Genomic DNA, 15,991 nt, shown 5'->3' on the forward strand with positions numbered 1-15,991 from the left:
CCCTACACAGATCCCTTATGTTACCCCTTTAAACACAACCATCTCCCTTACTTTTCCAATCTCTACACCTAGGAAACCATTAATTGTTTTCTATTTTTATTTTTTTTACCTTACCAAATCAAATTGAGAAAATCATAGAGTATGTAGCCTTCCAGCATTGACTTTTTATTAGTCAGAATAATTCACTGGATATTCCTCAAGGTTTCTAGACATGGATAATCCATTCCTTCTCACTTCTCCAGTAAAAAGGTTTCAAAGTTTGTTTAACGCTTTACTTGTTGGAGAAAATTTGGGCTGCTTCTAGGTTCAGGCTCACATAAATAAAGCTTGCATGAATGTTTGTGTACAGGGTTTTGGGACCATTTCATTTCTTTGAAATAAATGCCAAAGTGTACATTTAAGGTACATATGTAAGTACATAACTATGGCTATTTAAAAATTCCTTTGTATATATTTAATATGCTTTAATAAAGCATTACCACAAAACACTACAGACTAAAAAATAAAAATTCTTTTAAAATTCCCTTTAATTTTGCATTCTTATTTTCTAGATTCAGAAATCCTAGAGGAAAACAACTTAACTGCTCCCTCAAAGAGTTGGTAACCAGGGACAGAACGGTCAGTTTTAACTGAGTCGACAAGAAATCACTTCTGCCTTTCCTGTTCTCTCATCTCAACATGCTGTACCCATAAAACTACTATACAACAGAGCTGCCAACAATGCATAGCTCCACGTCATGAAAGGAAAAGCAAGGGGAGCTTGGCTTTGCGGAATTTATGAAATCATGTTCTTGTCACAGGCTCCCCTGATGGAGCCTTTTGAAACTGCCTCACTGCAAAGACAATTGATGAGAGACAGGAAAGTGTGAACATGCAAACTCAGTTGGCGCTCTCTAGGGTGTCCATGGGAACTAAAAACTAAAATTGTTCACCAGGCCCCCGGGTTTCTGCAGCTGTGTGGTTCCAAGTTGCTCGTACTCATATGAGAATGTTAAGCTAGTTTTGATAAATTGCAGTTTCTCTAATCTTAATCTTACTAGAGAAGTTACCTGAATGATCCAAAGAAGAACCCTTTTAATATCTACCTTACACTTGGCACTTGGTTTGGTCACTACACTGCATACTATCATATGTTGATGTATACCATATTTCATTCTCCTCCACATAGAGGTATTGTAACTCTGTGAGTATATCTGACACCAATGCTACAAAACAGAGTTTTCTTATCAACCGTATCCTCATCACCTGCAAGCATGTTAGACATGCAAACTTTTAGACCCCATCTCAAGACCAGTTAAAGTAGTTTTTGCAGACAAGGCTCAGTAGTCTGCTTTTCTCCTATAGTTCTTACCTGGAAATTCTGAAGCTTACTATGATACAGTGTTGTCTTCAGTCACCTTAGAACCTTTCGTGTAGACAACAGAAATATAGATCACAGAGCATGAAATCATACTAATAAAGTCCAAATAGCAGGACTGGAGAGATGACTCAGCAGTTAAGGGCACTTGTCAAGCTTCAGTTTCCAGCCCTCACATGGTGATTTACTTTTAGAATACAAGGTGGACATACATAGAAGCAGGAAAGACAATTAATAAATAAAAACTAAAACAAAAAACTTAAAATCCCAAACATTAAGACATTGCCATAATTTTCTGTCAATTAGGCAGTCTTTTTGAGGTCAATATTAATGTCAGCATAAACCAGAATTATTGCTTAGGACATTCAATAGATCATACCTTTCTTCCTTTATGTTATATTTGTTATGTTTTAAATAAAAAATTTTTGTCTGCCTCTTAGCACCTATTTAAAATTCTTTATCAAACCATAATTTCCTTGAGGGCAGGAAATGTGTATCCCCATAGCCTAATAAATAGATGAATTTTAAATGGTTGTGGAGCAAACGAGTGTAATATGTTGTATTATAGTTGCTTCATCCAATATGCAGTGCACTTTCATGTTGGAGAAGATTATATTTTGTTCATGCTGAATTCTTCTCACTATATTTAACTAGCTACCAGACATTCCTGAACATACTAAGGCTAATAATTATAAATAATAATAAATAATTAACTATACTATATCAATACCTAAATAAACTGCATCTTTGGTGTTATCACACAGATTCTAAATAAATTTACTGTGGTCATTATTCCCATGTAATGTGGGGAAATCTAATTCAGTAAGTGTCATGTTGGATATTATTTAACAGATATCATTACCTGAAAATGACACTTTGAACTATATTCAGGGAGATTCATAGATGAGCACAGGTATCTCTACAGAGACATCTCTTATCAAAAAGATCCCATAGGAGGAAATGTAGGAGAAAGACAGCACTGGAAACCCATTCAAGTGATGAGATGTGCCCTGACTTCTACAGAGATGTTTGTTTATTTATTTATTGTACTCTAAGAAATCAAATTATGTGACCTTATTAGATCATTCAAATTAAACTGTCAAAATAGGGTTATCATAATCCTTTGATGTTGATCTTTTAGGATTTTCTGCACTGTTGGTTAATCTGTGGATCGAGATTGGAACATATGAAAAATACATTGAAGGGTCAGATGTGGGATTAGGAAAATACAACATCCTATTCAAGAATATAAGATAAGGTCATGTTCCTTAATTTTTATCAGAAGGATGGAAAATATTGTGTTTTCTTCATCGGTCTTTCTGTTTAAACATTTCAGAGAGATAGATAATATAACTGTCTTTGAGTAAAACAAACAAAAAAATTATGTTTTAGACTCTAAGAAAATGAAAAAGTCAAAATTGGGTGTGTTTATGAAAAGTAGACTTTAGCAATGTAATGCATTGCAAAACTGCTATTGTTACTAAGTTTTCAGATGAGGTCAACAGGTTTTCTTTTATATCAAAAGAATACTTCCTCTAAAGTGTCAGGAAGAAGAAATGGCCACAGACACTAATTTATTTCATTATGCATTGCTGCGATCTTTGTGTATTTATAGAAATAGGGTTTTGTTGTTGATTAGGGGTTTTGCCCTATTGAAATATGTCTTAAGGACATGTATATTATTTTAAATGACTAACATGTTTCTAGTCCAAGAGGAAATACAAAATCAGACTGGGTGAAACATCATCTTCCAAACAAATTTTACTTTGTGTTTAATTTGTTCAAGTGTTTTTTTTTTTTTTTTAACAGAGAATTTATCTCCAGGCAAAACTCTTAAAAGTTAGCTTTAAGCCAACATATGTTAGAATGGTTGCCTGAAATCACTAAATATTTTAGTAGCATTAACTTAAATTCATTTGTAAGACATTTCATATGCAAAACTTTAGTCAGGTCTAGTATAGGAAAATTCTTTGAAGGTATAAAGCTGCTCATTCTGAATCAAAAGAACAGGGTGGTTTAAAACAACTGCCTGCCTTCCCCTTTAGTAAGTTATTGTTTCTATGCATTATCAATCCATTTCCTTCGCTATGTTAATGGACATCTTAAGTCTTGCCTAAGTCCACAGGTCTCTGAAAAGTCTAAACAATTCAGAGTGATTTGGAGTAAAAGGCCTATTAACAAATTCAATGGGCTTTTCTCTCCTAGAGGTGGCATATTTTGCATGCTTTGTCCAGAATGACAACATCTTGGGGCACCAATTTATCAAACACTGAACCGTCACTCCCTATGTGTTCAGAGAGGATGATGTTAGCCAGGATTTCCCAAGTATTTACTCTGCTTAGAATACTGTGCCTGCTTGTCTTACCATGTGCCCTGGAAAGGCTGATGACAAAATCAACCAAGGAATTTAAGAGAAGGTCGTCCAGCTAGCAAGTGTTGCAGTGGAGATTCTAAGTTAGGTTTGTGTAGCACTAGAGTTTGACATAATAATTTCTGTGCATTTTGTTCAACCTTAGAGGGCATTAAACAGCTAGTGATGGTGGCTGTGGCAAACTACAGACTAAGAAGCCAAGGTGAGTTCTTACTTTCTACTTTCTATACTTTCTTTGACTGGAATGGGAAAGTCTCTCTCTCTCTCTCTTTCTCTCTCTCTCTCTCTCTCTTCTCTCTCTCTCTCTCTTCTCTCTCTCTCTTTTCTCTCTCTCTCTCTCTCTCTCTCTCTGTGTGTGTGTGTGTGGTGTGTATGCACATATATGCACACACACACATTTGCACATGCATATGTGTATGGGCACCATATTGTGCCTTGGCAAGCATGGAGAAATCAGAGGACAAATTGGGAGAATCAGTTCTTTTCCACAATGTGGGTTCAAGGATCCAAGTCAGATCATCAGGCTTGGTGGTAAGTACCTTTCCTCACTAAGCCATTCTTGTCTCCAGATGAAATGAATTTGAGCTGAAATTTACTCTGAGAATCTTCTTTATTCATGGCCCCTTATTTGTAACTTATGGAACATGATATTTTTGTTTTTAACAGCACGCAGGAATTGTTAATTTTATTTGCAATTAGTGACCAGATTTCTCCATTGCATTCTTTCCTTTCTCAGTAATGAGGCAGCGGATGCTCTTTTTCCCCAACTCTCTAAATGTTTCCCTTTGGGACACAATCTTTTTCTCTTTTGCATTTTCATAAATTCAATATTCAGAACCCAGAGAGAGCAAGAAACACATAGATCTCAATTGGAAAGAAATCACTCCAACCTCACATGTCCACATGGATTCTTTCTGCACTCTCAAAACCTCCCAATTAGTCCTTGTCTCCTTTCTCTGGCAAGTCTCAAGAACTCTCACGATCCTCAAATTATCATCTTCCAATATCCTTCCCCTAGGAATTTCCCGGAAACTTCCTGGCTCCATGACATTCCAGGACCCGAGTAAGAGCCCTATTTACTGGCATAATATAAAAGTGCTCTTCCAGAGGGATTATTTTGGAATATTTTACAAGTTACAAGACCCAATATGCATGGCTATGTCCTCCCAAAATTCTCTAATCACTGGGCTGAAGAGAATCATTTTAGTATTCATTACTCCTCAAGCCAATCTTTGCTCAAATTTGGGATCATAAGTGATGGTGTTTGTTTTTCATATCCTAGATCCTTCATATCATGGCCCTCTTGTTCTTGAGAAGTTCCATGGCTTCAGGCCTTCATGTATAATAAAAGTAAGACAAAGTTGTCAATCAAAGGGGCCCTGGAATACAGTCAATCCATTGGAATGAAAATGCTATCCGTGGCTGTCTTGAAACTTAGCTGTAGTGAACACATGAATATACTAGAGGCAAACAAATTGCTCGCCATCTTGCCAGGACAAGATAAATGTGAAGGGAACCAATAGCAAACCTTCTCAAGGCAAATTGAAATAAGTAAATCCACAAAGCTCTGGACAGAGAGGGGAAAAAAAGGCTAGTTACCCTTGATCAATTAGTTGGAAATGTAGTTTCTTTTGACTTGATGTGATAATGTGAACCCGTGAATCACACAAGCCCCAAAGACAAAGGATTTTACAACAAGCCGGTGTGCTTTAGTAATAATGCCATCCCTGGAAAAGGTCAGAGGAGTAGAAAATATGATCTTCCTAATTTTTGTGTACCTAAAAGGCCAATTATCTTTTAAACAACTGTAAAGAGTGATCATTTCAAGGAAACACTAAAAGAGTCTTTATAAATAGTCAGCAGATTCCAGCAATTTACGTCATAAAGCAACAGACTATCTTAAGTAACACATGGGCCATAAAAACAAGCAGATGTTTGTGTTCTACGCAGGGCACTAATGGAAGCGCTATGGCACTGTGTCAAAGTGAAGTTTGCCATCATCTGAATTACCCACTAGAGCCTTAAATAGAGCTGCACAACTAGCCAACAACTGGGAAGCTGTCCCCAGCCACTCTGAGCATTACTCCTTGCTGCAGGTAAAAATCAATAATTCACTGTTAACACGCTGTGTCGAAACAGTTTTCTGAAACAGGCCTTGAGATGTGTGATATACTATAAGATGCACACTTGTCCTGAAATAAACAGTTCCTCGGGGCACTGAGTTATAAGCATAAGTTATTGTGAGCAAAATCACAGTGAGTTGGATTTGAAATTTCATGCTCAAGCCCCCTAGCAGTTACCAACTGAAGCTCTGGTACTTTGGTAACACTTAACAATAGAAATGCATTCACAGATCTCAGCCTTTACTTCCCTCTCCCCTGCAGAAGTGGAAAGCACTTTATAAACACTAAGCCAGGTGCTGCTGCTGGTTTAATGAATGACTGCGGACTTTGGGAGGCATGTGGAGGATTAGCTCCTAAGGCCACAGGCCTATTGTTCACTGACCTAGAGTAACCATTTACTAACCCTGGAAAGGCCAGTCTCCTCTGTGCCACCTCACATCTAAAAAGTCCTGGAATCCTGCCATTCACGCCTTTTTGAGGAAGAGAATTTTTTTTTAAGCATACTGCGTTTATACTTGTCTTAGAAGGTAAGACAAGTTCTATCATCTTCAAGGTCAGTTTCCCTGGGTATATCCCATGGAGCCAGGGTTATTAAATTATTCTCAGGGACCTACAGTTGGGCAGGCACTTTTGAATGAGAATGAATAGTGCCACAATTTTACCTTTTCACTTCTTCCTTTGTTTACCTTTTTTGTCCATTTCTTAAAATTTGAAAGCATTTCTCCTGAAGTATCTTTCATAGCCTTTCTTTTTTCTCTTTCCTTTTCTGCCTCCTGTTGTTTCTGTTTTCTAACAATGCATGCCTTGCCAGTTTGCTGGATCCTTTCATCATGTACCTCGTTGTTTGGGATTTTATTTCTGTGTGGGAGCAGGTGGGCAGGGGAGAGCAGATTCTGTTGCTTTAGCACCTCCCTTCTTAATTTCCTGTTTATGCCCCTGGCCCACCTGCCTCTTTGATTATCCACCTATTATCTAAGCCATTATATACAGTCATAAAAATGTCATTTTCTTCTCTTGTTATATCATTTGTCTGACATTGAAAATAATAAACAATGGCTGAAATTTTACTCTCAAAGAAAATTTTAAATGGGCATACACAGTTGTATATATATGTGTGTATATGTAGATATATTTATATAATCACATGTAACACACACACATGTATGTGTAATGTACACAGAAATGCATGGAAATATGTGTAGTGTTGTGTTAGCATTGACTGTGCCTCTACTAGATAAAATAAGAATTGGCTTTTCTAGCACCAGTGGAAATAATAAATTAGAACTACAAAATCTTGGAGGCATTATTAAAATTTACTTTTAATAAAACTAAATATATTTTATAATAATATGCCTATTTCATCAAACTAACTAATGTTACATATAGACATCTGAAGTTGACTTTTAGATTTCTGATCAATAGCAACAAGCTACATATACCACACACACATACAGAAGTACATATACACTAGTATTTTCCTCAAAACACAAGGTAGGTTATCTATGATTTTGCAACTTACAACTCATATACTGACTAAGGCTACCAAAATGCAACCTTGAGTGAGTGGAGAAAAAAGTAACTCAAATAGACAAGTTTATATAAAATAGGCTATTAAAGAGATAACTTGGGACATATTTTATTAGCTAATTTATGACCTATAGTCTGTTGGCAGAGGCCTTCTTCCTCCCTACTTTTACTCTTTCTAAGCAGAATAAACAGACAAGAAGGTTTGATGCTGTGCAAAGCTCACACCTTTATCTCGGCAGGAGCTTGACTCTGGGGTCTGGAAATAGAAGTTCTCACCATTTTTCATTGATTGCAGTGTTTGATGTGACCTTCACCCTGTCTCATTCTGGGACTTCCTTCATTATCTTCAGTCTACTAGCCAATGATTTATGGGCAGGTACCTGAATTCTTGGACAAAATAAACTCGTTCTCTGATTTAACACTGTCAAGATCTGACTTCCTACTTGTTTGTTTGTTTGTTTGTTTGCATTGTGAATTACCATTGCACATGCTAACTGGAAGTTTCTGTGGATTGGGTATTTATGCTTTACTGTCAGCAAAGCCAAGTGGGTCACTAACATGTGAAAGTGGCAATCTCTCTGTGAGATACTATTCAGATTTGAAATGAATGCTTTACAATGCCCTTATACCTTGAAATGCATTTGCACCAAATGGGTCTTATAGAGGAGAAATTACTGAGGACTGGGGAATGGATGGATTAGGAAGAGGAAGATACACTTTCCAAATATGTCTGAGATTTCTATTATAGATAACAACTTCCAGTCTACTATCTTACTCACCCTCCTCCACCCAAATCCCAGCTAGAATGTCTACAGTCACATATCAAATACCAGAATCAAGAACCACGGACCATCCAGTTACCTGGGATTTCAGAGAGCTCACAATATTCCACTCAAACACTTTACAAATAAAACGACAGAATGGAAAAATCTCCTACGCTGCACCACATATTTCTATATGAAAATAATCATTTGTTGTACATAAAAAATAACTGAATAGGATCTTGATGAGAAATTCAGACATTTTAATAATCCAGTGAATCATAAATGTGGCTTGTACCGCATTTATACATAAGTATACCCCAAATTGGAAGCATTCACTGAGGTCTAACAATAAAAAGGGACTTAAATAACATATGCCAAGAACAAAGGGAAATAAACAGAGCAAGACAGTGGGAGAATATTGGTAGTGACTTGTGTCCTACAATGCCAGAACACCTGGAGAGAGAGAGAGAGAGAGAGAGAGAGAGAGAGAGAGAGAGAGAGAGAGAAAGAGAAGCTAATACTTGAAATCTATAGAGCTTAACCCTTTCCTCCCCATCACATGCCCATTCTCTAGGTTTTCTATCTGTCTGGCTGGAGCTTTCGCCACGTGAAGACTCCCTTTAATAAGAGAATATTTAGAACCTAGAGAAGAATCTCCTGAGAACAAACACAGGGAGCACACATATCATATATAAATTCTTTTGCGGAAAGAATGCTAGAAAAACAGAATGGCAAAATCTTCACTCAAACCCTACATAGAGCATGAGGCTAGTCCATTAGTCTGCGTAAACACTTGTATTACACGTTCCTAAATCTTATAGTCAGGCCTCTTACGAGTGATAAAGGACCTCAAATGATAAAAGTCTAGCTTGTTCTTATATGGGATACCTTAATCCAAGAAGAGGAGAAGTTGGAGTAAAAAGGAAGGAATTCACCAAACAATTAAAGGTAACAGATTCTCTGGATATTATCAACAAGCAGAAGTCTTTACTTAGGAAAAGGTACAGTGTTGAGTTCTCTGTTACCTCACCACACAACACCATCCCTGTTCTACCTCCAAAAAGTTACTAATCTCTTTTCGACTTGCAACAGAAATGAATTTGTGAGATTATTAATATTAACACTTGCATAAGACTTACAGAGAAGTGATTACCACGCATCCCTTTGTACCAGCATCACTTAATGCAGATGTTTATGGCATAGTTTTTTACCATATTATCTGAGCAACTACACAGCTTGTGAATGGAACCATACCATGGTGTTCAACCTCAAAACTTATGCCTTTTCTGCTTCACCAGACTACAAATAATTAAGCTGCGTTCTCAAGACCAGGTTATCTTGCCTTACTCCCAACTTCAATGATACTACACTATTTGTATAGTTATGTGAGCTAAATTTGTATTGAAAGCTTTCTTTGACATAGCCTTGTCAGTCACCATTTTTCCTGTTCAATTTTTCATTCACCTCTGTTGATTTTGATCATAAAATATCAAGAAAATTTATCTGTTTCTCTTCACCTCTATCATCCAGGAACAAAAACAAGCAGATGTCTTCTATGCCTGACAGCTTTCTCTGGTCCCATATAATCAAATTCTGATAAACCCTTATTTCTGTTTCCCATGTTGCTGCCAAAGTGGACTTTTTCAATGACAAGTGTCAGCCATTATTGAAAATTCTCTAGTAAAATCTGGTCTTTTTCTCTTCCTCTAAACACCATGACATTGTTCTTTCCTTCTACTTCTCTATGTACACATCCCTTTCTGATATATGCGTTTCCTAACTTCCGCTGATTAGTGAAACCTTCCTACTGTGATTATGACACACATGACTCAGATTTGAGGTTTTATTTCTTTCATAGCACCTTTACTATTGGTTTCATGATATTTTATTCATGGTTATCTCTTGCAATGAAACATTATCTACATAAATGCAGACTCCTCTTAGGTCTTAGTTTGTAAAGGTAGTAAATATTATTAAATGGACATTGAGTATTCCCTTTGCACTTGAAATCTGAAACTACTGAAGAGATTTATCTCACCCGTAATTTTCATTTTATGTATGCAGATGGAGCAGATACAATCTTAAATATTCAGTCTAAATATACCTAAAAGAGTGCTTTCAATAAATGTAGATTTATATACTGCAGTCTAGAAAACATTATACCATAGCTTCAATTTCTTTTCTTTCTAAAGGGTATATAATTGTAAGAGATAGTGTCTGCGATTCAGTGAAAATATTTCTAACATAGGGACACTTCATTTACATTTGATGAAGCTGTACTACTTCATCACTCAAGTACCATATGATTCCCACTTCCCTTAATAAGCAGTGAACTCTTGTTAGTGCGTATCAGCACATAGGACGCATTCCTCTGCCTTGGGAGTCACATCAGATTAAATGTTTCATTCTGGCAGGATGGGGTGTCTTGTATGAGAACTAAAAGTGACTTTGGAGGCATGATACCATGAGAAAAGACAACCCTAAATACTCCTGAAAAATCATTCCTAAAGTTAGAAAGACATTCTATTTTTGTTTTTAAGAAAAAACTGTTGGTTCTTTCCCAATGAATTTTCTAACCTAGTCCTTCTTGTAATTGTTGTTGTAAAGTTTTCAAAGTGTTAAATTAATAAAGATAAAGCAAGCATTTTTCTTTGCTTATAAAATATGTGACTTTGGGAGAAAGCCTTCAAATGTAGAAATCCATATTTGGATAACATAGACTATTAAAGAAGACTTTAGAAAATGAGTCAAACCCTAAACCTTACAGAGTATGATGGCTAGTCACACTCTGACTACATCTGGGATTAACTAAAACCCAAGCAGTTGGGTATACTTGTGAGGGATTTTTTCTTAATTAAATCATTTGAAGTCAGAAGACTCATGTATAGCCTGGATATTAGAGAAGATTCACCTTTAATACAGATTTTTTGACCAGCTGGAATAACAGCATTTTGGACTGAACAACTCCTGTATTCTTGAATTTTACATTGGTAGACATCCATTGACGGATTAGCTGGATCACAACTTGTAAGCCACTATAAAAATCTCTCTCTCTCTCTCTCTCTCTCTCTCTCTCTATCTATCTATCTATCTATCTATCTATCTATATTCATTCTGTCATTTCTGGTCCACTTGAGAACCCTGACAATACACAGGAGATAAGTAAGTAACAATAACAAGAGCAAAGAATCAAAATAACTTGGTGCAGACACTAGAAGGTATCTCATGTTTCACTGAAGCACAATTTTTAAATGAGTTAAGTGGACCATCAGTGTGTCTGCTTCCACTTCTTCAAGTCAAGGCGTCCTCAATGCAGATGAGGCCATTAAGTTTCAGGCATATCTAAGAATGCTCTATTTTCCAGAGCACTGTAGTCTACTTTTATTTTTCTTTTAAATGTTTCAGCATTATCTAAACGTTTGTCATCAAAGGCATTAATTCTATTGTGTTAGATGCCACGGCAGTGGCTCTTGTCTATTTCATGAGATCTTTACCTGAAACTCCTACCTTAAGGACTACCAGTGGTGCTGAGCCACTATCCAAACCTCGTGATCTACTTCGTGCTCTCGAAATATCTCTTTGCTCTGAATACCTGACAACCCAAGAGAGAACAGACATTTTTTGGTTTGCTATGCTGGGAATGGGATCCAGGGTATCATGCTTGCTAATCAAAGACTCTACCAAAGACCCCTCACCCTAGTGTGACATAGTGGTATTGAAAATTACATTTACAAAATATAAGGTAGTACCACCCAGTCCTGTCATTTTAGAATTATTTGGAGGGGAAATTCTATTGATTTCTTTCCTCTGTCAGTTCATGAGACTCTTTGGCGTCCTATTACATGTGCCTTACTTTGTTATTCGAATTATCTCACCATGTCTCTTAGCTATTCATTGCATGGCAGTGTGTTGTACCTTTGAAATAGGAAGCTCTGATTTAAAGGTGGCTCAACAGAAAAATCGAGTAACCAGATAATTCAGTAGTAAACCACATGTCACAGGCTGCATACCATTTACATTATGAGTTTTCTTTTTACAGGGATGTTGTTATCTCTCACACAAAGACACAGTTCAAGTTCATCTGTCTTTCATATACATGCATTTTTTCAGAGTACATCACACAGGACTTCAGAAGGTGTTTGATAAATATTTGCTGAATGAATGTTATGGGAATTAATAATGTACAATGTTTTTAAGAGTTAATTAATGTCAAATGGTAGGGAGAGAAAACTCACCAAAGATTACAAAGATAACAGAACTTAGGACAGCTTTTGGTACAGTGTCCAAGTAAGGAAATTTCATTTAATAAAGAACTTCTTAAGAATCCATATTTTATTTATGTCCATTGTCCTTGGACTAATCTACATTGATAGCAGAAGAATCCCAACTAAACACCAACTTGAAAAAGGATAATAGAAACAATAACCAAATGTTAGCTACAAAAAAATTTCAAGAACAAAAACTGCCATTAGCTTTTCAAAAGATCTTTAAGGCTAAAACAACAGCAGTGAGAAATTTTATATAATATATATATATCATACATCTGAAATTAAATGACATAGACAGGGTTTAAAAACTCCAATGATCTCAAGAAGGAGAATAAAAATTAAAAATTATATACCTAAGGAGAACAAATTTGTAGCATTTTAATTTGCTTAGTCAGTTCCATGGGCAGGAATTGTTATTGACAGTTTTCTTTCTTTTCCGCATTACATTAAGTATCAAAAATGATCAAATTTATGCAGTATATGAGGAAAATGGAGGTCCAGAAACCATTTTCAAGGTATGCTGCATCCAAGTCCAGCTTGCTGCCTAAGATGCCAAGAAGTATAAACGAATAGACAGGTGTGCAACCCACTCAAGAGCAATGCTCGACAGCCCACCTACTGGCCAGTTTTTTTTTCCTTAAAGTATGTGCCCTGCGATAATCAGATGCCCCACAAAAACAGGTTCAGTCCATGAACCATTAGAAGTTTGTAGTTAACTATAATTTGTAGGATTCATACCACACTTCTTTTAGGAATTTACAATTTATGAACTATCGAAGTTATCAGAACTATCCCTCCTCCTGACCAGGATTTTTTAGCCTTTTTTTTTTATTTCAAAACTCAGGAAAATTACTACCATCTCATAGTTTTAAGGATGTTGTTAAATGGAGGCACCCTTCACACCAGAACATAACACCATGACTTGAAAGAGTTAATGTAAAAATATAGCATCCTAACTGTTTTTCATTGGAGGAAAATTTGGACACTAAATGAACTTAATCTTCAAGATGAAATCCACCGGGAACTCTGAGAATGCCAAGGTATCCCATCCCATAATCAGTATTGTTACCCCTAGATGAGCTCATGAGGAACCCGGAATGCATAGATTCTACAGATAATACTCCCAATCATCTGCAGCAACTAACGTCACGTGCAAGGAGGTTTCTAATTGTAAAATCTAAAATCCTTATAAAGACCCCCACTCTCTGTGGCCCAAGAGACTTTTGTGTTTTCCTGGTTATATATTCCCTTGGCTGTTAATGCAATTATTATGTAATAACAATGTACACATCCACTCACAGGAAAAATGGTAGACATGCCAGTTGATTTGGCTTGGGGCCATCTCATTGGCAGCATGGTGAGACAACCTGGTATTAAACCATCTGTTATTAAGGGTATATTTTAAAATAGTGTTTTGTGTCTCCTGGGTTACTCACTCCCACTGATAGCAGCGCAATATTAAGACTCCCATTTTTTCCTAGCAGCAGTGTGCCGATAACAAACTTTAAGCATTTGCATTGTTCCCTCACTGCTCACGCTATCTGGAATTTTGTTTAATGAAATGTCTCCCATATAATACACCCTTGCTTTCTCACTGTTTTCTCTTGGCAGTGAGCAAGCAGCATTTGAACTGTGTTTCTTAGCATAGTTGTTCTGTTTAGAGTCACGGATCCTAAGTAAAACTGGCCAGAGCTTTTGTCCTTATGACTAGCGAGCTGCCAATCTGTCTTAAGAACAATAGTCTTGCTACAAACAGAAGAGGAGAAGATGATCTACGATTAACAATAGAAAGCGCTTCTTTCAAATTGGTTTGCATCGATTGCTTTCCTTTATGTTAATTTAGGAAATTAGCTCCTCATCCTCACAAATCTTCAACCTGGTCCTCATTGCCACCTGTTGCAGTCAGTAGCAAAACCCTGCCGCACAAATTGTTAGAATGAAGTTTGTGCGTGACAGAAAAGGATGGTATTCCTTTGGAAGATGAGCAACCATGCCGTTTAACAAAACTGTCCAATGTAACTCCATTCAGAAAACCACCTTGCCTTACAAAAATAAAATTTACAAATTTGTACCTTACTTTAAATCCCCTTTGACAAGCATTAAGAGAACTAACTTTCATTTCAAAACTTCTCCGTATGCCTCAGACCTCGGTGGGAACAGGTTTTTGGTTTTTCAAATTTCCTTTCACAGTTGCCTTTTCTAATTGACTGTTCCCAAGTATAACCAAAATTTCCCTCTAAGTTTTCTAAGCACTTTCACATTCCCATATTTAATTACATTCAGACTGAATGTTTTATATATGTATAGTGCACAGCCAATTTTTAACTCAATTGACCACAGTGCCCTTGACATAATGCCTTATTCATCACTCCCAGCTTATATATAAGCAAGCACATGCTAGTTGTCAAAATGCAAAAGTGAATTTCTATATGTTGTTTAGAACAAAGGAGCTAGCTCTGCTTCTTCCTCTCCTTGCTGTCTCAGAAGGTGTCCTTTATTACATGTACAGGATCCAAGTATTTTGCTTCTCGGGAATGAAAAATGATAGCTTCAGACTGCCTTTTAAAAAAAAAAGTGACAAATTCTGTTTCTGCAGACTATCACCCTGCTTGTGGATTTAAGAATCCCTCTGAGATTTACTCTTACTTCCTTGAGGATTCAGCGTTCCCCTCAAAGCACCCCCCCCCCACGCCAAACTCATCTGCACTGTTTCAGAGTGCAAGAAAGATGAGAAAGTTTGCTCATCACGATGGTCTGGAAACTCTTGCTCAGTAAAAAACACTTTCTGGGATGTCTAAGGTGCTAGAATTATTGCCTCGGTAGATTTTTAATGTGCAAAACCCACAGAGAAAGTTGGCTGGAGGTACGGCGAAGCATTGTGTTTGTTCAGGAAGGAGCTGTGGGGTTAGAGGCTGAGCAACGCCTCTCCCTCTGCTTCCTGGGTGAGAGCAGCGAGGCGTGCCCCTTAGCAGAAGCAAGCAGAGAGGGAGAGCAGTAAGACTCACCGGCTTCCCCATTTTTCCCAGAATCGGGGGGTTTGTTCCTCAGTTGAGAGCTGGAAGAGGCAAACCTGAAGGTCCTCCAAGCAGGCTGCTCGGGCAAGTACCGGCTCTGCTCTTCGCCTCGGATCAGCTGAACGGCTGGGGCGTTCAGGAAGCTTGCTCTGTCCAGCTGGGAATCGCTCCCCCTCTCCAGGGTGTGTGCTTACATGCCTCTCAGTCAAAGAAAAAAAAAATACCAAACTCAGGTCAGCCTAACAGGTTTCCTTATATAGGTAAACATGAATTGCATTCCTGGTGAAAGAAGTTAACTAGGAGCCCTCAGTAACCTGGTTAACTCTATACATGCCAGAAGGGCTCAGAATCAGTTGGCCTGCAGAGGGTTTGGTTGCAGTACAAAGGGATTTGTGAGATTTAATTAAAAGCATCTTTATCCTAGCAGTCTGCAAAAATTGGCCCTTTTAGTGTAACTGAGAGTTAACAGCTAGTATTTTATATCACACACTGTGACCAACATGATATTATCATAAGGCATTGTAGGGGAAAAAATTAAAGTATAGGATATCCTAATTTGTCTTTCAT

The 15,991-nt window shown here is 37.2% G+C and overlaps 1 protein-coding gene across 2 annotated transcripts in view; it reads right to left on the minus strand.

Moving 5' to 3' along the window:
* Mid1 (midline 1) overlaps nucleotides 1–15,611 on the minus strand; it is a 356,681-nt gene extending 341,070 nt beyond the window's left edge. For both annotated transcript variants that reach the window (XM_087902599.1, XM_048446262.3), the window contains exon 1: nucleotides 15,416–15,611. The gene's annotated coding sequence lies outside the window, so the exon portion shown is untranslated. The remainder of the gene's footprint in view (nucleotides 1–15,415) is intronic.
* Between the last annotated feature and the right edge of the window lie 380 nt (nucleotides 15,612–15,991).

Source organism: Myodes glareolus, chromosome X (genome assembly GCF_982192425.1).
Source record: "Myodes glareolus chromosome X, mMyoGla1.1, whole genome shotgun sequence".
Lineage (NCBI taxonomy): Eukaryota > Metazoa > Chordata > Mammalia > Rodentia > Cricetidae > Myodes > Myodes glareolus.